Below are 26192 nucleotides of genomic sequence, written 5' to 3' on the forward strand. Positions count from 1 at the left end.
TATAAATACAGGGGTTCCGCAGGCATCTCTAAAGGGTTCCCTGCAATTTTCTGGTTGTTTGAAAATTGTACCAAATATAGAAGATTTTACAATGCACCTGATCTCAGACATGCTATTAGAGAGGGTTGGGGTTCCTTACAATGCATCTGATCTCAGACGTGCTATTAGAGAGGGTGTGAGGCGCGGTCTTAGGTCCCGCCCCCGCGACAGGTCCCGTGAGACACAGGTGACACACCTCAAGCCAAGAAAGCTACGCGCAATCGCCGCAGTATCAGGCAAGGGGATACCACAGGGTTCGGGCTTAGGCTCCGCCCTGCGACATGTCCCGTAACGATGGGTGATGCGTGGAGGAAACTAGGCGCAGGCGTCATGCTAACAGGATCACGCGAGGGGTTAATTCCAACACACACCGCTGACCCAGGATAACCTCAACATTCTCCACCTGCGCCACACTTCGTCCCCTGACGACCAATTGGGCGGATGAAGATCGAGTGAGCGGATGATGTTAGCAGTGGCAGCTAAATGCTCCCTGCTTATTGGCTATCAGGCCATTATATGCTCACCAATCCCTGTTGCAAATTGGCTGAGCATAATCTTCGTTTCGTAACGTAGTGTTTACCCAAGCATGCTGCTGTCTTGTTCTTTTGCCTTGTGCATTCTGCTCCTGTCTTGCTCTCATAGTATTTTGACCTCGACTTGTACCTGAATCCCGACTTCTCCTATCCTAGCCCTTGGCTTGCATCTGGACCTCTACCTTCTCTACCCTAGACACCGGCTACCCTCAACGACCATCCAACTTCTCCAAACCCTTGACCAAGGCGAGTATCATGACTATTCTAACTTCTCCAACCCTGACCCGGCTACACAACTATCACTCTGCACTCCGGACGCGGTCTCACGGCTGGAGGTCGGTGTACCTTAACATCTCCACCTAAGCCTCGCGGTTTCCATTCTCTTTGTGGTGGTATTTTGACCTCGACTTGTACCTGAATCCCGACTTCTCCTATCCTAGCCCTTGGCTTGCATCTGGACCTCTACCTTCTCTACCCTAGACACCGGCTACCCTCAATGACCATCCGACTTCTCCAACCCTTGACCAAGGCGAGTATCATGACTATTCTAACTTCTCCAACCCTGACCCGGCTACACAACTATCACTCTGCACTCCGGACGCGGTCTCACGGCTGGAGGTCGGTGTACCTTAACATCTCCACCTAAGCCTCGCGGTTCCCATTCTCTTTGTGGTGAGCACCCGTTACAGAGGGTTTTGGTTCCTTACAATACATCTGATCTCACACACGCTATTAGAGAGGCCCGGGGTTCCTTAAAATGCATCTGATCTCAGAAACACTATTAGAGTAGGTTGGAGTTCCATACAATGCATATGATTTCAGACAAGCTATTAGAGAGGGTTGGGGTTCCATACAATGCATCTGATTTCAGACACACTATTAGAGAGGGTTGGGGTTCCTTACAATGCATCTGATCTCAGACACACTATTAGAGGTCGTTGGGGTTCCTTACAATGCATCTGATCGCAGATGTGATTAGAGTAGGTTGGGGTTTGGCGTAACTACCGCTCGGGATGCCGGGCACATCCTGGGGTCCCCAGCTCCGGGGGAGACCAGAGAGAGGGGAGACCAGAGAGAGGGGAGACCAGAGAGAGGGGAGACCAGAGAGGGGGGAGACCAGAGAGAGGGGGTCCCCAGCTCCGGGGATGAGGTCTGAAGGGAGTCGGAATCCTCCCTCCAGACACTTGTTAAACCCCTCAAAGCTGTTACAGATGCGCTGTGCTCTTCCCCACATCAATGAAACTCATTGCTGGGGAGAGAGCTGGGCCTCTGTAACAGAGCTGCCCCCTTCATGATGTTGTGGCATCATGTAATATGGCATCCCATGGCAATGAGCCAACACGTAATGCAGCGCCTGGGGGCCCCTTAAGGCGTACTTACGCCACTGTGGGGATCCGCAGACAATATAATTATAGGGTTCCTTAACCAAAAAAAGGTTGAAAATCCCTGTTATAGATATTTGATTTTCCTTCTTTGGAAGGAATAAAGTATAGCAATGTTTCACCTATAACTTTCTTTATAGCACTGAGTCCCTGTTAAAGCATGAAAACCAACTACAGTACCATAACAGAATGTATTACCGTAATGGTTACATTTCGTTTAAGAAAATTCATTTGTCAAGACTTCAGGAGAAAATAAGACCTCAGTGGCCGGAACAGCAGGGGGCAGGCAAGGAGGATTCGAGTTCATAAGCAGGGGAACAGGGCAGGCTGCAATCATCATGGTCGGGGTCACAAGCAGGGGTCCAGAGCAGGCGGCAAGAATCGGGGTCACAAGCAAGGGTCGGCAGCAGGAAATCCTAATTGACAGAGGCAGGGACAGGGCATGAACAAACGGGGACAAGCCTAGTGTAGGCAAGGTCCTTTATTACGGAACAGATACAGGAACAAGCTCAAGCATAAGTCAGGGAACACAACACAAAGCAAAGGCAAGAAAGCAAGAAAGCAAGGAAACAGGAAACTTTAAGGACAGAGGACAGGAGCCCCAAGAGGAGATAGACAGAGGAACCCCAGAGCAGACAGAAAACAGCAGCACACCCAGTGGACAGACAATGGAACTGTGGCTGGGAGCAGGATGTCTAGGAGACCCTGACATAAGTTACAATATGATCTGGGAGAAATGTTCATATATTATTGCATATTTCATTGTTACTCCCCTTTAAGCAAATTATTCTATTTAAAATGCATTGTCTTAAAAAGTGGACAGATGGTTATTGACTGGAATATTAAAGTTTGTTAACCTTTCAACAATGTAGCTGTGTATTGATCCCCTGGTGCATTTGTGCATGATATTAATATTTATGGCCTCTTCATAAGTGACCCTGCTTACAAGGGAGAAAAAAGACCATTGAAATACATTAGTAAGTTGATCTGCAATTCATTTTAAGATGAGAGTAGAAGTTTTAAAGCAGCAGTACCTCCTCAACATTGTTTTATTTCTTTTCTAAAGCTTACCTGATCTTTGGGATCCACCGGAACTCGTCCCCTTGGTTCAGAAGTGGCAGGACTTTATATATATTTTTTTTTGTAGTTTTCTAAACAAAAGCTGCAAACATGGTCACCAGGAGAAGCATGTGATGTCATCTCTCGAGCAAGCCCGAATCCGGCAGGCATTTTGTGTCTGGGGGCACATATTGTTGGCTGTCGGACTGTGGCAACTGGCGGGTCTCCAGACGTCGGAGGATCACAGAATAGCTCCAGGCCCAGCGCATATAAGCTATTCTGCCATCTCTTTGATTTACATGGGTAGGAAGCAGAGGGTTCCCAAAATGGAACCACATTAATTTCAACCCTGGGGACCCCCTAGTTTCCGAGATACTTACCGAGAAAGATGCCATTGGAACTTTAAAGCATATTTAAATCCCCTATGTCACACGAGCCAATAAGAAGCCATGATAAATGACGTTGCGGCTTCCTATTGGCCTGCGTAATGCAGGAGATTTAAACACCTTTATGTTTTCCCTGGAAGGGACTGTGCCGGCAGCACCTTTCCAGATATGTATCTCAGGAGCGTGTGTCAGCTCCGGGGACTCCCTGCTTCCCACACATGTAAAAAAGTGTAGTAATGGGGACATGGAATATGGTTACTGTTTAGAGTGCAATGTGAGATCAACCACTACATAAAGAGAAAAGCTAACCTTTTCTAAGTCATTAATAATGGTGATGTAATATGTGTTAGAGCCTTTGGGGGCTATTCATTAAACTTTGATAGTGTCGTTCAGGGCAAGAAAACTCTCACTGAAGTCAATGAGAAGCACAACTAATTAGTGCTGTAAAGAGCTGTGGAGATATTAAGTATCTTGACAGGATGACTGTAAATGACCAGGAGAACATAAGTGTGGTCAAAAATGTGTGTGTGTATGTGTGTGTGTGTGTGTGTGTGTGTGTGTGTGTGTGTGTGTGTGTGTGTGTGTGTGTGTGTGTGTGTGTGTGTGTGTGTGTGTGTGTGTGTGTGTGTGTGTGTGTGTGTGTGTGTGTGTATAAATATATATATATATACACACACACACACACACACACACACACAGACATCCATATTTTACTTATATATGCAAATATATTGTATCATTTGTGTGTTGATAGCAAAACTAAACTTAAATAAAGAGCATTCAAAAATGAAGTTTAGAGGTTTGGCTCATTCAGCCCGTGAACAAGCGCTAAACATGTAGGTCGTTTTTACCTCTGCCTGGCCTGTTCCAATAAACCAGCACCATTTTTTTAAACTTTGAGTCACCCCCTTTTGTCTATTTGGACCGATGGTGGTGCGTCTGAATTTCTCCAATTTTCTCCTTAACTTAAATAAATATGTTTTTATCTGCCTTCAAATCTATATTACAGCTCAGCCTTTATTGCTACTTTCTTGTATTGTATATTATTTCTTATTTATCATTATTCTTTTCACTTTTAGGCACAAACTTGGAAAGCTACTAAACATACTTTAAAGCAGCAATCCGGAGGCGCATGCGCGATGGTGAGGAGACTAGCTGCTTAAGCCGTGAGCTCCCACCCCCGCCAATGATTTAAAGCAACTACAACCGACAAAAAATTGAATTTTGAACCGATGCTTTGCTACACTGAACAAGGAAATAGCAGAGATGGCTCCGCAATCAACTAAAAAGAAAACACAGGAGATTTACGAAAATATCTCAGCCGATCTGCGGCAAGAGATGCCGAGCCAGAAATGGCGCCGGGCTCCGCCACGAGCTCGGGTTCTGACCGCGAGGAAGATATGGACGAGACACCGGAGCAGCAACCAGTACGGCGCTGTGATTTTGATCGCCTGTATAACGGGATTAAGACGCTCTTTCGGGCAGAGATCTAGGAGCTTAAGAAGGAGGTGCAGGGCCTCGGTGAACGGACGGGGGCCCTGGAACATAAGATGGCGACCGCCTCCGCAAACATCAAGAAAGCGGAGAAGCGGTCCTCCTACCTGGCGGCCCGGATCTTGGACCTGGCGGACCGACAGGAGGATTCCGAGAACAGGGACCGCCGCAGCAACGTTAGAATACGCGGCATCCCTGAGGAGATTACAGAGGTGGAGGACTTTCTTACCCGCTGGATGGCGACCCTGCTCACGGACATTCCCGCGGAGGAGCTACTGATGGACAGGTGTCATCGTGCCCTCAGGAGTAGGCCGGTGGCAAATGACCAACCGCGGGTTGTCATCGCCCGCATGCACTTTTTCCGCACCCGGGAAGCGATCTTCCAGAAGGCAAGGGGAGAGGGAGCCTGCCGGTTTGAGGGGGCCGCCCTCCAGCTGTTTCAGGATCTGTCCCCCATAACTTTGGCCCGGCGCAAGAAGCTTCAGCCGGTCACGAAAGTCCTCCGTGACAGGGCCATACGTTATAGATGGACCTTCCCGTTTGGCCTGATGGTCATTAGAAACGGGAGGGCCATTTCCATGAAAGAACCAGAAGAGGGCAATGACTTTCTCGGCAAACTGGGGGTGAAGGAAGGTTTGGCGCTGGGGCCTCGGCAAGAACCGGAGCCTGACACAGAATGGCACCAGGTCACCACCTCCAAGAAAACTTGGGAAGTGAGTGAATCGGAGAAAGAATAAGCAGCCAAACCCAAAAGACACTTTCCCTGGTTCAGTTGCCTAAGTTGAGGCACAAGTTACAGTTAAAATGGCGCAGACAACCTATAATAAAATGTTTGAAGGCGCGAGGTTTCCCCCTCAGAAGACGCCTCACAAAGCCCCCACGCCACCTCACAAGTGTCATATAAGACCCCAAAAGACACGGTAACCTGCAAATCCAAAACGGCAAAGCACCTACCTGAAATCCTGTGCGTGGCAGAAGACAACCAGGAAAGGGGCCGTGGAACGCACGCCCACGAAGATGGAGGCGCGCCTGGTCTTGGCGGGCTAAACAGCACATCACTGGATGAAGAAGGGCCCAGCATGGGAAGACAGCGCGGGAAGACGTCAACCTCCGAGGATATCCGGCAGCCGAATTACGAGTACCGGATGGACGTCACCGGATATGGACCAGTGGCCATCTTGGATGGGGCACGCCGGGACCGGAAGTGCACAGCCGGTGTGCAGAGGAGCCAGCCCGACGCTGGCGGCACAAGGGGGGACTGCTCCCACAATATGTAAGGGGAGCGGAGCACACACAGACAGCCACGGAGCTGTCAGGCACCGGGGATTCACACAGGACGCTACAGGGCGGTGGGGGGACACAACCAGTTAGTAAAGGACCTGCGCCCAGACAAGCCCCAAATAGGCCACGATAGACCTTCGCATGGCAGCGGGCAGCACCCCAAGCCTATAAAATTAACACAACATCTCCCCCAGGCATAGCACAGAGTAGGGGAGCCCACTCACAGGGGAAAGCAAATGGTGGGGATCAGATGCCACACCAGAGGAGATTCCACCGCAGAGGCAGCCAGGGCCAAAGAGAGACGAGGGGAGGTTCTTTAATAACCACACTAATGAGAGTATACACTTACACACAATATGCTCTGCACGTGCGGCCAGAGAAGGAGGAGATTAGAGGGATGGCCTCGCACACGGGGCAAATAGACGTAGAGTGCAACAAATTAGGGGGCCAGAACAGGTTATAACATGCGCTGAGTTGCGTTTTTCACGGACTATGTGGATATTTTTGTTTATAATGTTTGTTGGTTGGGGGCGGGGGAGGAAGTGGCTACACGCCCACCGTCGTCATGGGACTCCACATGGGTACTTGGGGGGAAATCCCCAAGGGACCCATGCAAGACCCCACTGGGCCGGCAACTATGGGCCAAGAGCGCATCAGCAAGACCAGATGCAGACTTGCCCAGGCCGGACCCCCAGAAGGGGCAATTCAGGTGACACTGGGAACTCAGTCCCAATGGTTCACCGAAGGTTTTATTTGTCTTTGTATTGTTCTTTCTTTGTTCCCTGTGTGTGTACCCTTCCCCCCCCCCCCCCCCGCACAGACTAGGGGAGCACGAGAAGCATCCTGGACCCAGAGGCCCCAGAGGACTCTGGTCGACACACCAGCCTACATCGCAGGGCAATATCCCGACATCACCGATGGGTAGGGATTTCACGGTAATCTCACACAACGCGAAAGGATTCAATAGCCCCCTTAAAAGACGATTAGCTATGACTGACTACAGAAAACACGACCCCGACATCATCCTACTACAGGAGACGCATTTTTCTAAATCTAACTCCCCAAAGCACATTGACGCCAGATACCGAACTTGGGTATCAGCGGCAGCTAACAAAAAGAAAAGAGGGGTCGCGATCCTGGTACATAACCGCCTTGCGCTAGATATCAAACTCACCAAACGAGATAAAAAGGGTCGGTTCATAATAGTGGTGGGTGTCGTCCGAGGGCAAATCCTCACCCTAGCAAACGTGTACGCTCCTAACGAGCGGACACCTTTTTGGACAGATTCTTTACGACCCTACACAGAGTAGAGCAGGGCGGTATAATACTAGGGGGGGACTTTAACCTCACACTGGACCCACAGGTTGATAAATGCACGCCAAGCAGGGCTAAACACCCACAAAGCAGAGCAGCTTGGGCCCGCGGCCTTAAAGCTAATAGATTAGTGGACATATGGCGCGAGCAGCACCCCGGCGAAAAAGAGTACACATTTTACTCACACCCACACGACTGCTACAGCAGGATAGACTACCTCTTTGTGTCCAACAGAATGGTTTTGCAGATCTCCCATACGGGAATCCATGATATTTCATGGTCTGATCATGCACCTGTAGAGCTGCGGTGCACTGACCTTAGACTAGACAGACCAGGAGCGACATGGAAACTCAATGAGTTACTAATAAAAATCCCCGAGATTGAAAAAAAAGTAGGGGATAAAATCAGGGAAAACTTCAATGAGAATGTTGGTAGCGTGACATCTCAATCCACTCTATGGGAGGCCCATAAGGCGACTCTACGAGGTGAGCTCATAGAGATAGCGAGTAGGCGGAAAAAAGAAAGGGAACGTAGGATTAAGATTCTACAATCTGAATTGACAGCCCTATCTGCCCTCCATAAAAACAACAAACAAGCACAGACCCTTCAGGCCTGGCTTGATACTAAAACGAAACTAAATTTACTGATGTCCTCCCGAGCTGAGAAGGAGATGACCTGGTCCAGGTGTAAATTCTACGAAAAAGCGAACAAGCCAGATACCCCACTTGCCAATAAACTGAAGAACATTAACCGTAACTTTCACATCCAAGCAATTCGAACAAAAACAGGTGACCTCACTTCTGATCCCAAACAAATCGTGGAAGAATTTAAAACCTATTATGAGACCCTCTACGATGGGGCAAAGGTCTCCCATTGTGAGAACACTCATACACAGCTGAAGACATTCTTAAAGGGAGCAAAACTACCCAGACTGGGCAGGAAAGAAAGGGACGCACTACAGGAAGATTTTTCAGGTGAGGAAATTACTGAGGTAATCAAATTACTGAAGCCATCCAAAGCTCCAGGCCCGGATGGCTTCTCTAATCTATACTACAAAAAATTCCGAAAAATTCTAGTGCCTCACCTGGTGAAACTGTTTAACTCATTCCTAGAAGGTGCCCCTATACCTGGCCAAATGCTCCAAGCGTCTATATCAGTGATCCCCAAACCCGGGAAGGATCCAGCTGACTGCAAAAGCTATCGTCCGATATCCCTTATCAACTCGGACACCAAAATTTTCTCCAAATTGTTGGCTAACCGCCTAAACACAGTTATGCCAAAGCTGGTCCACCCCGATCAAGTAGGGTTCATATGCGGGAGGCAGGCGGCAGACAATACTAGACGGATCATAGACTTAATTGATTTGGCACAACGGAAACATATCCTGTCTATGGCATTGAGTCTGGACACCGAGAAGGCCTTTGACCGAATTGATTGGCCCTACCTCAAAGAGACGCTTGGGGAGTTCGGCATAGGGGGGAGAATGTTGGGCGCCATTCTGGCTCTTTATCGGGAACCGAGGGCGAGGGGTCAGACACCAGGGCTTCCCTTCGGACGAATTCCCGATAAGAAGTGGCACCAGGCAGTGATGTCCCCTGTCCCCACTTATCTTCGCATTATGTATAGAGCCCTTAGCGGCACATATTCGTAATAGCCCCGATATAGCAGGAATACAAATCAATGAGCAGTCACATAAGGTGGCCCTGTATGCGGATGATATTATCCTAATGTTATCAAAGCCCCTTACCTCCCTGCCGAATGTCTTCAGCCTGCTGAGCGAATTTAACAAGATCTCTGGATTCAAGATCAATCAAACCAAATCAGAAGCGTTAAATATAAACCTGCCAAAGGTCACTGAAAAACTAATTGATCTAAATTTTAACTTCAAATGGCAAGCCTCCTCCATAAAATACCTAGGGGTTAATATCACCAAAGACTATACCGCCCTATATAAAGCCAATTACCCCAAACTTATAAGGACTCTGAAGGAGGATCTCAGGATTTGGTCGGGCTACGCAATCTCATGGATCGGCAGGATCCAGAGCCTCAAGATGAATTTTCTTCCCAGAATCTTGTATCTTTTTCAGACCCTCCCGATACAAGTGGCCAAGGATGACAGCCTTCGTTTACAGTCCTCCATGGTGAAATTCGTTTGGGGTCACTAAAAACCACGCATTAAATCTAGTATTTTAATTAGACCAACAGTTAGAGGAGGAATGGCGGTACCTTGCTTGATATCGTATTTCAGAGCGGCCCAATTAACCCAAATTATTCAGTGGCATATGCACCCTAGTTTGCGTCGATGGGTGGAGTTGGAAAAAGCATGCTGCGCCCCCGTAGATTTACAAGATCTAATTTGGCTACTAAAAAAGGTTCAGAGGACCATGGGAGAGCCGCTGGCCGCACTGAGTAGCTCGTTGGCAATTTGGGAGAACACCAGATATAAGTGTGCCCTTACTACCCAGCACACCTTCATGACCCCGTTTGTGGGGAACCCTGATTTCGCTCCGGGCCTGTCGAGTAAGAACCTAGTCACTTGGAAAACAAAGGGCCTCACGAGGCTACTACATCTGGAGGGAAGCCAATCAATAAAATCCTTTGACCAAATTAAATCAGAAACAGAGATGCCAAACTCTGATTTTTTTAGATACCTCCAGATAAGAGCTTTCTACACAAAGATCCCAAAACGCCCCCGGCGTACAAATTATGAGCAGCTGTGTTCAAGAGGTACGGACACCACGGGACTTACGTCTAGGATTTACAGAGAGGTGGTCTGTCCTGGAACTGACGACGACACCAAACTTAGCTAAAGGAACAAATGGTAATCGGACTTAGGGGAGACGATAGATGACGAGGACTGGAACACAATAGTACTGGCAGCAGCTAATAGCTCCATATGCACTACTTTGAAGGAGAATGCATTTAAGGTCCTAATGTGGTGGTACCTTACCCCAGTGAGATTGGCAAAGTTTGTAAAAGATTACCCCCCATTGTGCCCTAAACAATGTGGGGAACATGCAGACTTACTTCACATGCTGTGGGGTTGCACCAGAGTGGCTCCTTTATGGGAGGAAATCCAAAATTGGCTACAGAGACTTCTCGGAATGGCGATCCCCCTAGACCCCTGGCTGTTCCTGCTGGGCAGACGCACCTGGGGGCTGGGCAGACCAGCACAGAAATTAATTGCACATTTTGCAATTGCCATGAGGTGCGAAATTGCAGCATTGTGGAAGCTACCAGATTTACCCACAAGTACAAAAATTCGGAACAGAATTTGGTATATTTGCCAGATGGAGCAGTTGACGAGTCTGGTCAATGACACCGGCACAAACTTCCTAAAAGTCTGGGCCCCATGGCTAGACCAATCAGACATTCCCGGGGTGGATGCCACCACCATACTGCCCTGATAGAACGAGATGCATTCTCCTCCGAAGTAACGGTACTGACAGCAATCAGACAGGGTACAGGTAGGAATGATGGATAAAGGAAGAAGCGCCCCTTAGGGTAGGTCTGCGCTGGAATGGTGTGACAACGAAAGAAGACAGTGACGCTAGGTATTCCCTGTGCAGCCTCTCCCCCCCTCCCCCCTCCCTTCCCCTCCCCCCCCCTCCTCCTCTCTCTCCCCCCCCCCCTCCCTTCCCCTCCCCCTTCCTTCCCCCTTACCCCCCCAAGTGTTTGTATTGTTCGTCCTGTCTGTCAGTTGGTTTGCCCTGTATGTCTTTAATTGTTCGGAGCGGAAAAACACGGAAAATTTGGGTGTGGACACTGAGGGAAGACAATGTGTTGTTAAACAATGTTCGATCTGTACCATAATCCAATAAAAACTTTTTTGTGTGAAAAAAAAAGCAGCAATCCGCCTAAACACTATTATTCCCTTTACCTTTCTATGAACCGGAGAGGCCCTTAAATCGAACCATATTTCCCAAACCTACGAGGATGTTCTGATTCCAGAAATACTGTTAAAAAACCCCGAACAAGAATATCCACCAGGGAGAACAGCAGGACCTTTAGGGTCAACATCTGTCTGGCGGCCAATACAAAGCTGCCACGTAATCGGTAGATGACATCAAGGCAATTGGGTAACCTTGCGACCATATTTGTAGCTTTGTCTCTAGGCCGGCAAAATTAAAAAGTGTAACATTTTGGATATAGAGTTCCAGGGATCTAGTCCCAATATCAGGGCTCAGTAATGGTCATGGCAAACAAACGAATAAAGCCCATAATAGGTAATTGCACACCGGAAAATAGAGCTAAAATCCAAGCTACGTGAGACTTTTTTAGCACCTGTATGTCTTGCACTCCTGTCAGTTAATGCACATATACAGCAGTGGTATAATGTCCCAGAGAAGGTGGCAGACCTATATATATACCATAAGGGTCATGCCTGCCTAATCAAAGAAGCAAAATGTATATACAATGACAATGGGAGTGGACAGGTAAGTACTCACTGAAGTAGCAGCTCTTCCAGAGGTGGTGCGTGCCTCACGCCAGCAAGATAGATCAGGTAGGTGTCTACCTAACATTTTGGAAATCAGGCTGGTCCCTTGAGGTTGAGGGAACGCGGGCCATCTCGGGAGGATCCCCAAAGTAATTTAAAGATAGATTTTTTTTTTTAACTTTAAAAAGTTGAGCACACATTGCTGCTTTAATACTAAAATGTTTAACTGTACCTGGTACCTGGTACATCATCAGAGGTCACTCTCCAAAAGTTATATGGATTATAGAAGCTTGTCAGAGCTGAAACCGTGAGTGAGATCTCAGATGGGATGCACCTTCAACAATACTGTATGTGCTCTATGAAGTCGACGTGCATAAGTCATATTGATCCATGACGCTTCACTTTTTAGTGGTTATAAATAACGTCTATACAATATTAAAGAAGCTGTCCCTGAAAATTGATTTTCCAATCCATTTAGTCCTAAATGTATACAACAAAAGACAGAAAAGCCCAATGCTGGGGTTAGAGCTGGCTGGGATTGTGTTTGTTAGTCCTAAATGTAGCAGTGTATATTTCAGTGGAATATGGCATATATCTATTTAGAAACCACATTTCCAAGCCAATTCTTAGTGGAATTCTTCAATTTACTCTAATATCAATCATAACATCAACAGGTCTACATTGACAAGTATACCAATGTTAAAATACTTACTGACAAAGTGGAACCCTGTTTAAAAAAAACACAGTTCATGTCAAACACTCTTTATTTTTTATAAGAATGTAGTTTGACATAGTTAAAACTATGGGTTTCCATGATGTATTGATTATAAGACTGTGATTTCCCTGGCTCATGACATACTGTATTACACTTTAATATTTTGCCAACACAGAGTTTCACTGGGATGGGGAAAATGGTAAGGCTATGTAAATGGCAATGTAAATGGCTATGTAAGGCTAGGTAAATGGCAAGGCTATGGGATAGTGCAATAATGGAGAAACAACTAACCTATGATTTTACAAATAAATATTGGACATTTGTTTTGGGGACCCTTGTTACTATACATATTTAATGGGTCTGTGCACTAACTCAGATTATACTCTTTTTCTTCCCCTACACACAACACAATGTTCTTAAATCTTGCTTGTTCTAACTTGTTTGTTCTATCTTCCGTGATAATACCATTCTAAGATAATGTAATGGGTTAAGAACCTAAGATATCCTTCATGATATCTTGAGATATAAATGAGACAAGAGTAGGCTTGGTTTGTGTTAAAATACTTGTATTTGTTCCTTTTGAAACAATCTTTACGGAATCTAATTGGCATACATATGTAATAATACGGGAGATTGTTGAGCTTAAGTTTCAATATTATGGTTTGATATTAATGCTAATTGACCTAATATATATATATGTACCGTGTATTCCGAATGGTGTCATCTTGTTATATGTATCAATTATTTTTCATCACTGTCTTTATCTTTATTGAAAATAATAAAAAGATTGTGATGGGAAAAAATGGTGACCAGCAACTTATTGTTTGCAGGCCAGCCAATCAGTAACATTGGCAGCAATAATAAAGATGTTAATATATCATTAAGGTAATATAGAAATCCTTAGATAGATAGTCTAATGAATATTTCCGCAAAGCATTACTTAGTCAGGGTGGAAAGAGAAACAAAGGCTACTTTTAAAATAAATAATTTATGATCAATTAACTAGCACTTATTGTGCCAGGGAACTTATGAAGTTGTTTGCTTTCTAGTGTTAAACAGGTCACAGTGTAATCTTGCCTCACCCAGTAAATTGTTCAACTAAAGTACAAAGGCGTCTTCCTCATAATGATTTTATGATTCAAGGAAACTGAGTTTCCTAAATTTCCTTCAGGCTTTCCCTAGAGACAATATTTTATATTGCAGCTTATATTAGTCCTATTGTACCAAGAAGTGCCTGCATTCTAAAACTTTAAACCTACCATATAAGTGTCCTTCTTAAATCAGTGGCATAGACAGGTCAAATGAGGCCTAGTCAGGAGAGGCACAATTAAATAATCATTAGGCACTCCAGCAGTTATAGTTACATAGTTATATAGTTACATAGTAGATGAGGTTGAAAAAAGACGTACGTCCATCAAGTTCAACCTATGCTAAATTTAGACAACAAATACTTTATTCTATATCTATACTTACTTATTGATCCAGAGGAAGGCAAACAAAAAACCCCATTAAGGGGAAAAATTAATTCCTTCCTGACTCCAAGAATTGGCAATCGGATTAATCCCTGGATCAACATCCTTCCCATGTATACTTATTTGGTATATCCCTGTATACCTTTCCCATCTAAAAAGATGTCCAACCTTTTTTTGAACAAATCTTTTATATCTGCCATCACAGTCTCCATGGGTAATAAACTCCACATTTTAACTGCCCTTACTGTAAAGAATCCTTTCCTTTGTTGCTGGTGAAATCTCCTTTCCTCCAACCTTACGGGATGGCCCCGAGTCCTTTGTACTGCCCGTGGGATGAATAGTTCTTTTGAAAGCTCCTTGTATTGTCCCTAAATATATTTGTATATAGTTATCATATCCTGTCTTAGACGCCTCTTTTCTAATGTAAATAAATCTAATTTAGCTAGCCTCTCCTCATAAGTTAGAATGTCCATCCCCTTTATTAATTTGGTGGCTCTTCTCTGCACTCTCTCTAGTTCCATAATGTCTTTTCTTAGGATTGGTGCCCAAAATTGTACTCCATATTCAAGGTGTGGTCTTACTAATGCTTTGTAAAGGGGCATAATTATGTTTACTTCCCTTCCATCCATTGCCCGTTTGATGCAAGATAAGATCTTGTTTGCCTTTGCAGCTATTGCATGACATTGGGCACTATTGCTAAGCCTGCTGTCTACAAGCACTCCTAAATCCTTCTCCATCAAGGATTCCCCCAATATATCTCCATTTAATTTGTAAGTCGCCTTTTTATTCTTGCATCCCAAATGCATAACCTTACATTTGTCTGTATTAAACCTCATTTGCCATTTACCTGCCCACGTTTCCAGTCTCTCCAAGTCCTTCTGAAGAGAAATTACATCCTGCTCTGATTCTATTACCTTACACAATTTAATATCATCAGCAAAGATGGAGACTTTGCTCTCGATCCCAACCTCAAGGTCATTAATAAACAAGTTAAAAAGCAGGGGTCCCAGTACCGATCCTTGAGGTACTCCACTCACGTCTTTAGCCCAACCTAAAAAAGTTCCATTTATGACAACCCTCTGTTGTCTGTCCTTTAACCAGTTTTCAATCCAGGTGCATATATTATTACTGAGTCCAATTTTCTTTATTTTGTACACCAACCTCTTGTGTGAAACCGTATCAAAAGCCTTTGCAAAATCTAAGTGGTGCCTCAATTAATTTTGATGCGTGTCTTGCAAGGCTTGGTGATGATTGTCAGCCTATATCTGCCTGGGAAATGATGCTCCGAAAAAGTAATTGCAAAAGTGGGACTTCAGAAGTTCAGGCATTATCCTGTGACTCCTTTCCTTCCTCTTCACCCCATTAGTGATCGGCAGAGGGTTGTAGAGCGATGATTGCCCAGTGGCTGGCTCCAAGGTGGCCTCACTAGTAGAGATGGGTACATTTTTCACCCCAATCCAATGAGTGTTAGCCAGTTCCTTTGAGCTGCGGATTTTCATGGATTACTTTAAAAAATGCAGATTCGAGCAAAAGACTGACAGATTGCAAAACCCCCCAAAGTCATACAATTAGTAACTGGAATAGTGTACTGGTGTCAGACCCAACAGGATAAGAACCCACAATCTCTGCTACTCTCTGCATCAGCTCTAGCTGTTTGAGCTGATGGCTTGCACCACTGTCACTGTCCGTTTCCATGACCATGTCCATGACCATGTCCATGACCATTACCATGTCCATGACCATTTCCATGACCATTTCCATGACCATTACCATGTCCATGACCATTAGCATTTCCATGACTATTACCATTTCCATGACCATTACTCCAAGGGATGTCTATGTTGTTGAACTTATATACGGATTGTAATCTTGAAAGGACTTCAAGCACAAAGTAATATTTTACTGAGGGCTATGAGTTACTGAGGCCAGGTGGGATTGAATAAAACACAGGTTTTCTGACACACGAGTAAAAACAGGATGAAGCAAAGTAAATAAAGCAGATGCAGACAGAAAGTAACATAACAAAGTAATTAGTACAGTACTTCTAATCTTATAAAGGATAAAGACAGTGGGACATATTTACTATGTGGGGAGAGTCTGGTGCTACCAGACAAACATCCATCCATTATTGTTCTTATTATATAAGGGATTAGGATACCTCCATAAGTTTAGTAGTCATATCAAATATCAAAGAGTAGGTCTAGGGAGACTGGTGTCTAGTGCAACCTGTCGGTGTGCCCAACAGCAATTCCTGACACCTACTACAGCTAAACCCCGTTATAACGCGGGTCTCGGGGTCCACCCCGAGACCACCGCGTTACTAACGGGGTCGCGAGAAAAAAAAATGGCCGCCGCGCTTTAGCGCATATTCATCCCGCGGGACAGGAGATGGGAGCGGGCATGTCCCTCCGCTCCCCGCTTCCCCCTGTCACCGCGGGACAGGCCGCGGGGCAGGAGATGGGAGCGGGGATGTCTCTCCTGTCCCCGCTTCCCCCTGTCACCTCGGGACAGGCCGCGGGGCAGGAGATGGGAGCGGGGATGTCCCTCCTGTCCCCGCTTCCCCCTGTCACCTCGGGACAGGCCGCGGGGCAGGAGATGGGAGCGGGGATGTCTCTCCTGTCCCCGCTTCCCCCTGTCACCTCGGGACAGGCCGCGGGGCAGGAGATGGGAGCGGGGATGTCCCTCCTGTCCCCGCTTCCCCCTGTCACCTCGGGACAGGCCGCGGGGCAGGAGATGGGAGCGGGGATGTCTCTCCTGTCCCCGCTTCCCCCTGTCACCTCGGGACAGGCCGCGGGGCAGGAGATGGGAGTGGGGATGTCCCCTCAGGTCGCCGCTTACCTCAGAACCATGCTGCCTGCATGGAGGTTGTAGCGGGGGGTTTCTTCTCCCCACCGCTGTCCCCGGTGCTCCCGCTGCCTGCGCGGGAGGAGGGGGGGGAGCGGGTGGTGGTGCTGGTCGCGGCCCGTCTGTGTAGAGTGAGAGAGTGTGTGTGTATGTATATATGGGAGAGAAAGTGTGTGTGTGTATATGGGTGTGTGAGTGTGGGTAAGTGTCTGAGTGTGTGTGTAAGTGTGTGTGAGTGTGTGTGAGTGTCTGTGAGTGTGTAAGTGTGTGTGAGTGTGTGTGAGTGTGTGTGAGTGTCTGTGAGTGTCTGTGAGTGTCTGTGAGTGTCTGTGAGTGTCTGTGAGTGTCTGTGAGTGTCTGTGAGTGTGTAAGTGTGTGTGAGTGTGTGTGAGTGTGTGTCTGTGAGTGTCTAAGTGTGTGTAAGTGTGTGTGAGTGTGTGTGAGTGTCTAAGTGTGTGTAAGTGTGTGTGTGTGTGTGTGAGTGTGTGTGAGTGTCTGTAAGTGTGCGTAAGTGTGCGTGAGTGTGCGTAAGTGTGTGTGAGTGTGCGTGAGTGTGGTCAGTGTGTGTGCAGTGTGTCAGTGTGAGCAATGAGCAGTGTGTGTGCAGTGTGCAGTGTGTGTGCAGTGTGGCAGTGAGCAATGAGCAGTGTGTGTGTGCAGTGTGTCAGTGTGAGCAATGAGCAGTGTGTGTGCAGTGTGCAGTGTGTGTGCAGTGTGGCAGTGTGAGCAATGAGCAGTGTGTGTGCAGTGAGTGTGTGCAGTGTGCAGTGTGTGTGCAGTGTGGCAGTGAGCAATGAGCAGTGTGTGTGCAGTGAGTGTGTGCAGTGTGTCAGTGTGAGCAATGAGCAGTGTGTGTGCAGTGTGCAGTGTGTGTGCAGTGTGGCAGTGTGAGCAATGAGCAGTGTGTGTGCAGTGAGTGTGTGCAGTGTGCAAAAAAAAAAATGTAAAAAAATTTTTTTTAAAAAAATTTTTTTTTTTTTTTTTTTTTTTTTAAAAAAAAACGGGAGCCACGGGAAAACCGCGTTATAACCGAATCGCGGTATAACGAGGCGCGTTATAACGGGGTTTAGCTGTATTTATTTATAAAATATTTTACCAGGAAGTAATACATTGAGAGTTACCTCTCGTTTTCAAGTATGTCCTGGGCACAGAGTAAGACAAATAATACATGGTTACAAATACAGTTACATAAATGAACAGGGTATACATTATATACAAGACATTTCATGCACAGTTAAAGAAAATATATATTATAGGCGAATTAAACAGTTACAGACCAGATTAAAATGTGAGACAGCCTTAATACAAAAAAAAACACTAAAGAGGCAGCAAAACACCATGATGAAGCACGTTATGTTTTGCTGCCTTGTTAGGGGGAGTTGTATGACCCCATAAAGTCCAATATTTTTTATGAGTGAGCCTCTCTGGATATTTTTATGTTTATGGATGGTGCTCTGTTTTTCTTTACTCATCTGGCCATATTTTCTAAGCAGTGATCTGCCATGACACTTTCGGTGCTGCAATACATTACATCATGTTCAAATAAATGGACTGGGACTGTTTATTAGATATGCTCCTCTATCCCAGTAGATGGTAAAGTGCTCTGTGCAGGTATGAGCACTCCGTAAGAAGTAGAGCTCACAAAGTATGCTGTGACAGTAGTGTTATCCATTATCTGGTTTAGCTCACACTGCTAGAGCTGATGATGAGAGTAGCAGAGGTTGTGAGTTCTAATACTGTTGGATCTGACACCAGTACACCATTCCAATCACTAGGTACCTTAGCTTCGTCAACTCAATATAGTTGTCATGGACAGCCTTGTGTGGGATGTTACTCCCTTAAATATACTTGGCATAGCCGTTAGCATATCTCTCAGGGTATCTCGGTTGTGCTCCTTTTTAAGCACAGGCATCTCTCCCTAATTTAATTGAAGGGAGATTTGAGGGGATATACAGTATATTAAACCACCAGCATAGTTTTCAAATTCAATGACGGATTCTGAGGTTTCCGCTCTGATCTTTTTTTTAGTACCCAATCCGGAGAGGGAATTTGGTTTAAGCAAAATGGGAAAATCCACAGATCAGATTCAGACAAGTTCGCTCATCTCTACTCACTGGCAAATCCTGGCTATACCCAGAGTTGGACTGGCCCGGTAAGGAACTGGGGAAATTTCTGGTGTGCCCACAGCCCAGGTAGTTGCTTTCAGCAGGCATAGCATGCGAGACAGATTCTGAGTCCCAACTTCCTGCCCTCTCTCCCGACACCTTCTCTCAGTGGGCAGCGCCATTAGATTGTTCTAAAAGCTATGTTGATCCTGCTGTCATAGGATGTGATACTTTTTAATGGACCAATATGAGAGTGTTGACACAAACACCTGAAAAATAGTAAGCTATGAACTCTCATGTTGGTTCATTGCAAGGTATCAAAGCCCACAACAGATTACATTCAATTAATTCTTTTTTCGTTAGCAGTATTTATTTATTTATTTACGCAGCCCTTCCAATCCATTCACGTTGGATGGCAGTCTCAAGCCTCTCATATATTCTACTTAGATTGCAGAATATGACTAAACTTTCCAATAAGAATCGGGTGAAATATAACCCATTACAATTTTTGGAACCAGGTCAAAACATACCCACTTTCTTAACAATTTGTGATCCATACCAATCAGCAGTTTCCTAAATTACAAAGCACACTGTTGTAGGGAGAAGGAGTGGCTCAGTGAGTAAAGACACTGACTAGCATTGTGTAACGCTCACGCTGCCCACACATAAGACAAGACCCCGGCACTGCGGTGGGAAGGTATAACAACACACACTCGCAGCAGCAGAGGTGTGCCAGGAAGGCGGATAGTTTAGCGTTGCCGGGTCTGGGTTGGAGAGTGTAGGAGATGCGGTATACATTCCGGGATTGGAGAAGACAGGATAGTAGGGGTCCGTAAGCCGTGGTCTGGGATTGGAGAGAGCAGCGTAGTCCGAGTCCATATGCCGTGTTCAAGGGTAGGAGAGATCGCCGTAGTTGAGGGTATGCCAAAGTCTAAAATCCAGAAGGGTCCACAAACAAGCCGAGTCGGTACACAAGAGGTTAACTGCAAAGGAGAGAGCACTGCACAAATGAAGTGAGCTTCACGAGGCTACATAGGGTTTTGCTGAGCAAAGCATGGGAGGAAGCAGGAAGTGTTTAAGGCAGGACAGGCCAATGGGGACAGGAGGCAGGGCGGAGCGGAGGCGCGGCCCCCAGCGGAGCTGGGATAGGCTGCAGGCAACAAGGCAGGGAAGAGAGACTTGCCAAGCAGCTGGGGACCATTGCACGTCATCGCGCCGTGCGGGAGACGTACGACGCGTGCGGGAGGCGGGTCCAGGTTCCGTGCGGCAGCTAGAAGAGCTGAGGGTGCGTACGTGCTCTGTAATGAGAGCGGGGGAGTGCGCATGGGCAGGAACAGTGGCCGCGGCTGCAGCAGCAGCAGGTAAGGAGGGAACACGCCGCAAAGGACGTGTTCCCCGATTCCTTACACATTGAGTTTGAAGCAGGGGAACCTGGTTCAATTCCCGGTGTCGGCTCCTTGTGACCTTGGGCAAGTCACTTTATCTCCCTGTGCCTCAGGCAGCAAAAATATAGATTGTAAGCTCCACAGGGCAGGGACCTGTGCCTGCAAAATATATATGTAAAGCGTTACGTAATACTAGCAGTGCTATACAAGAACAATTATTATTAATAGATGTCTTGGATTACTAAAGCAGCATAATCAGAGACAATCATCTGCAGCCAATTATTTTAACTGGTGAAATGTCAATAATACCTATTTAAACTTCAGCAAACCTCAATTAATATATGCCTCATCCGCAGAACAATATTGATATATTAAGGCACAGGCACATTATTTATTCATTAATAGGAAAACATTGGCAAACACACATGATGCTTCATTACTAAAAGCCTTTTCATTAGACTAATTGGTGACCATCTTGGATAAACGTATTTATTTTTAACTTTAAAAGCTTCCAACAATCAACTTATCTAATCTTCTGTAATAGAAAGACTAGATCGTGGTCTATTAATTCAGCAGCAAGCCTTTTAGTTGTGGTAATTCTCAGGTGAATCTATAAATTCATGTTTTTATCAAGTCTTCTGAAGATTCCTGAAAAGTTGAGCAGATTCCCATTTTTTGGACAGTATTAATTTGTGTGAAATTCTTAATTCTTGTAGATGGCAAAAAGTCTCACAGTTTATTTCCCAGAGTGATAGAGTTCACATTTTGCCTGACTTTTCTCTGCAGCTGGCATAATGTGGGTGGAAACTTGGTCTTTTCCTGACTCATCCATGCTCAGAGGCATAAATCGGTGGTTTTGCACCTGGGGCAAGTTCCCCCAACTGCGACCTCCCCTTCCCCTCCAAACACACACGGCACACTGACACACAGCATACTCCTGCCCATCCCACCGACGTCATGGAGAGGAGGGGCAGGCAGAGTCCTGCAGGTCTCCTCTTCACTCCTTCCCTCAGCCTCCGTGCTAATTCGCCTGTCAGTCAGCGCTCCAGCCCCCTCACTGACTGGCGCTAGTGAAACAGGATCGGGTGCTGTAACCGGCTGCAGTGCTGACTGATCAATCAACGCAGCACCACAACACAATCAGACTGCCTCTGGGGCAGCTGCTGGGATCGCACCACCCTAGTTCAGTCACTGTCCCTGCTTAATTTAATCCGATTATGAATTTAATCGTTCTGAAATCTCCAGTTGGTGCTTGAACATAATGAGACCAGACACAGATTGCTGAAAACAAGCATATTTTTTATGGATGCTACCAAAGGTTCATGGCAAGTACCTTGGTTTTCAGATGCTTGCAAAGAGACCAGCAAACAAACACCACACTCCATAACACATCAAAATAATTACATTGCAAATTGCTCACATCACAAAGTTAACCCCATTTAAAGCATTTTAATGGACCCCTAAACTTCACCACTGAGTGGCTTATTGTTATTTAAGAGGGCCAGAGAAGGACTGTCAAGGTCCAAAACATTGCACTTTACTATGGCGCCTTACGCTCTGTTGTTGTTTGTTACATTTCTCGTTATATAGATCACTAAAGGCTCTGGGGGAGATGTATCAACATTAAAGAAAGTGCATATAGAAGTTTGTTTTGACCCATTGCTTCATTTTCCGCTTGCGTTTCCATCAAATGTAAAAAAATGTTTCTAACATTTTACGTAAATTGTTGGCCAGAAAAGTTTACGCCACCTCAGGCCGAGCGGATTTTTTTTTAACGCCACTTTTTTACTATTTCAGACTGTAACCCTAATCTAAGAAATGTTCAGACCCTTACAAGTATTTCAATATTGTCCCTAGTTATCAGCTGAACATAACTAGAAAATGCAAACTTTATCTTTTAACTTGTATTTAGGTTTTATATTGGCTTTTTGCCACTAGCTTTTGGTTTCACATTGATCATACTATGGGGGTGAGGCACTAAGCAGTAATAAGTGGGTTTTCTGGGTGCTATGCACAAAGCAGTGATAAGTGCTTTTAAGTGAGATAACTGCCTTTATAGCGTGATACTGCCTGCTGTGAGATTCACAAAGCAGTGATAACAGTGCAGTAACCTGCTATAATGGCTACTTAAAAGCACTTATCACTGCTTTGTGAATCTCACAGAACGCAGTATCGCGCTATAAAGGCATTTATCTCACTTAAAAGACTTATCACTGCTTTGTGAATCTCACAGAACGCAGTATCGCGCTATAAAGGCATTTATCTCACTTAAAAGCACTTATCACTGCTTAGTGCATGACCCCCTATACCTATAAACTGAGCAGAAATTAGGTGTCAAAATTGTATCATGTCCTGCAACATATTTTTCTGGATGTGAACTTTGAATTAACTAACGAACAGAACATAGTATTTCTAACGCATGTGTGCGCTAAAATTAATATAAAGTCTAACCTTATCTTAAAGGCGACACATTTCTTTGTTTCTTTTTTTAAATTAATTCGTAAATGAAAAACTTATATATATACGCCAATACATGAAAATGAGTTTTTTCGGAATAAACAGAATAACTTGATGTACGTAATCTGATTTACGTAATGTAGTTTAAGATAAGTAAGATTGGTCTAAAGCATGGTAATTAGTTCTCTTACTTTATTTGTTAGGGACATTGGGCACGAAGACAAGTTTAAGACGCGCTCTTTCAAGATTGACTGAGCGTGGGAATGAAGGTTTCCTAGGTAATCACTTTTAACGGTTCAACAAAGACACACTATAAGAGTCCTGCATTATTTAGGCGCTTTATTCATGCCCAGCTTTTTCCTGACAATTCAACCAGTTGTTTACTGATGCCCTGTAGGATTTCCATGTTTTGTCCTATTTTTTCTAGGTTGTTACTAATAGCAGACAGTTGGAAATATCGTAAGTTGTGAATGTTCCTACAGTACATCCGATGGGATCCCATGGGTCTGGTAGCTAATTAAAAAAACAGGCCCTAATGAAAAGAAAAATAAGAACATGCAACCTCACAGGATGAGGACACATCCCTTCAGTTATCAAGAGATATGTCATGCTGATTGGCAGAGAAATGTTTTAACTCCTGCAGTAATTGTGTTCAAGTGTTTTAAAACCAGTATCTGAACAGTAGACTTGCAGGCCATTGATTACATACAGTAGGTGGCAATGCCTTATAAACTGTAACAATACTTCACTGTATAACTGGTTACAAGTGTGCTTGCAATCGTAATTAAGTTCACTACTATTATCGCTTTTTTGTCTGGTTATGGATCTTATCTGATAAATTATCTAGGGCAGGGGAGCGCAAACTTTTTGAGCTGCACCCCCCTGCCAGCTCCCCCTCGCTTGTGTGCGGCATCAAATGACGCCGCGGGGTCACGTCACATGTCCCTATTACCATGGAGACGGCCGTGTGACGTCATCCCGCATGACACCACAGCGTCAGTTGACGCCGCGTTGCCATGGTGACGAGTCACAGCGTCTGAAACAAGCTAAATGTTATTGTTGCAGAGGCCTCACGCGATCCCCCGGCATTTAATTTAAATGCCTCGGGGAAGAGCGCGGGGCCCCTGCAAGCGCCCGCGCTCCCCCAGAAAAATCCAGCGCGCTCCCCACTTTGCGCATCGCTGATCTAGGGTGATGCTTTTTTGAAGTTTAACCTTGTCTATATTCTTAGCTAAGGATTCTGAAGATGTCATCTACTTAGATTTTAAGCACTTTAGGACAGGGTTTCCTTTTGCATTGTTGTCGTCATTTAACTGTTGCACTTATTCCCATTATGTGTAATTGATTTAACTTGTATTGTAATTTTGTAAAGTGCTGCGTACATTCTAGCACTATATAACTAACATTATACATATAAATAAGGCCAGTTAATTTATATCACCTGTTTTAAATAATTAGATTGTAAGCTCTTTGGGATAGGGATTGCCCACAATATTTGACAAAAGTAGTGAATAATCCATTGGCAGCATTATTATATTATACAATCTCTGTGATCCCACCAAGACCGTCAAAGTATTGTTTTTATTCGAGTTTAGATAAGTGGTTTCCAACCTTTTTATGGTGAAGGAACCCTATAATTATAGTGTGAAATTCTGTGGAACCCCAACCCTCCCTAATAGCACGTCTGAGATCAAATGCATTGTAAATTCTTCTGTATTTGGTACACTTTTCATATGCTCTGAAAATTGCAGGGACCCCTTTAGGGATGCTGGGGAAGCTAAGGGTTCTTAGGAACCTTGGTTGAAAAACACTGGTTTCGATAATCCTATCTCTTTTGACCACTCATAGACACATAGATTACTGTGTTATCTCACACGACACTGACATAGCTCACTGATCTGGAGTGAATACTGAAGGGGTCAGTGGTGTAGAAATTAGTTTGTAAAAAAAACATCCATTTATTTGTTCAGTGAGTTACAGATCACGGCTGTTTTTTTTCTTAATTCAGTTAGGAAACAAAATAGAAAACATATATGTGTAGCCCTTTTTCTGAACACCTTCCTAAGGGACTACGGGTGACTGTCTAACACCTGTGGCTCAGGAGAGCTGAGCCTCCGCTAGCTGGGAGCCTGGGGTAATACACACACATTTACATAGCGCAGCGCCTCCACTTACCCAGGATCCCCATTATGAAAGATTTACCCTGGGCAAGAAACATACCATACATTGCGAGAGCAACCAATCTTTACTGTGTTTATCTGTGGTACCTCACTGTTCACATAACATGCATATATATATGTATATCATAACATTGACATCACTCATAACACATAACACCTCATAATAACTGGCTCTTATACTAGAGTGGCTCGGCCACACCCCGAGGGGAATATCGTCCTGTACAGCCGTGGCTCCGCCACACTCTCATAGAGTATGTCCTTGTGAAACTTATGTAGGATATGTTCTATCCGCTAGCCACTTGCTAGTGTCTGTCACAGTTAATCCTAAAGCGGGATCAGCGCCTGATGACCGGTGTCGGTGCACTTGCTGTTTACAAAGTACCTCCCGGTCACGGCGGTGACCGCACCTCTTCTCAAAGGGTCCGTCGCATCCGGCCCTGACCTTCCGATGTCGCGCGGCTCCACCGTCTGAGCCCAGACAGCAGTATCCGTCCACAACTCCGTGCGCTTGATGCCTACCTAAGGTGACAATGTCTGTCCACTACGGGCGTCCCTACAGTACCACAACCTACGGTGACGCGGGGAATACTCCTATGGACCTGGCGGTAGTATCTGGCCTAGGCAGGCGGGTCACGGACCCCCGGCACTCGCACTACCACTCTCAGCACTATCCCACTCGCTTCTGCTAGCGTGGCCTCTCCCCCACGCTTCCTGTTCTCCTCCCCTCCAAACCCAGCCTGTCCATTGGCTCCTAGCGTCAGCTGACTCCTCCGGGGTTCGCGGGGGTTATAGTTCATTACAGAGCCCTTTCTCATTGGCTCGTTGTTCGCGCGCTTCCAGAGCGCATGCGCAACCTCTTCTCTGGACCAGTGACCTCGGCAACATTGTGCAACAACATGGCGGCGCCCTGTACCAACTTGCCGTCGCGGAACCCGCCGTACAAATGCACACATATACGGTGTATTAACACATCCTTACATATGTATGGCCAATCCTCTTACCAGCAGCATACTTCATATAAGGAAGGAGCGCAGGTACTAGATACAGTCTTCTACTCAGGACACAAAATAGGTTATTTATTAAAGCCTCCAAGCTGCTAATCCGAGGC

The sequence above is a fragment of the Ascaphus truei genome, chromosome 7 (assembly GCF_040206685.1).
Source record: "Ascaphus truei isolate aAscTru1 chromosome 7, aAscTru1.hap1, whole genome shotgun sequence".
In the NCBI taxonomy this organism is placed as follows: Eukaryota; Metazoa; Chordata; class Amphibia; order Anura; family Ascaphidae; genus Ascaphus; species Ascaphus truei.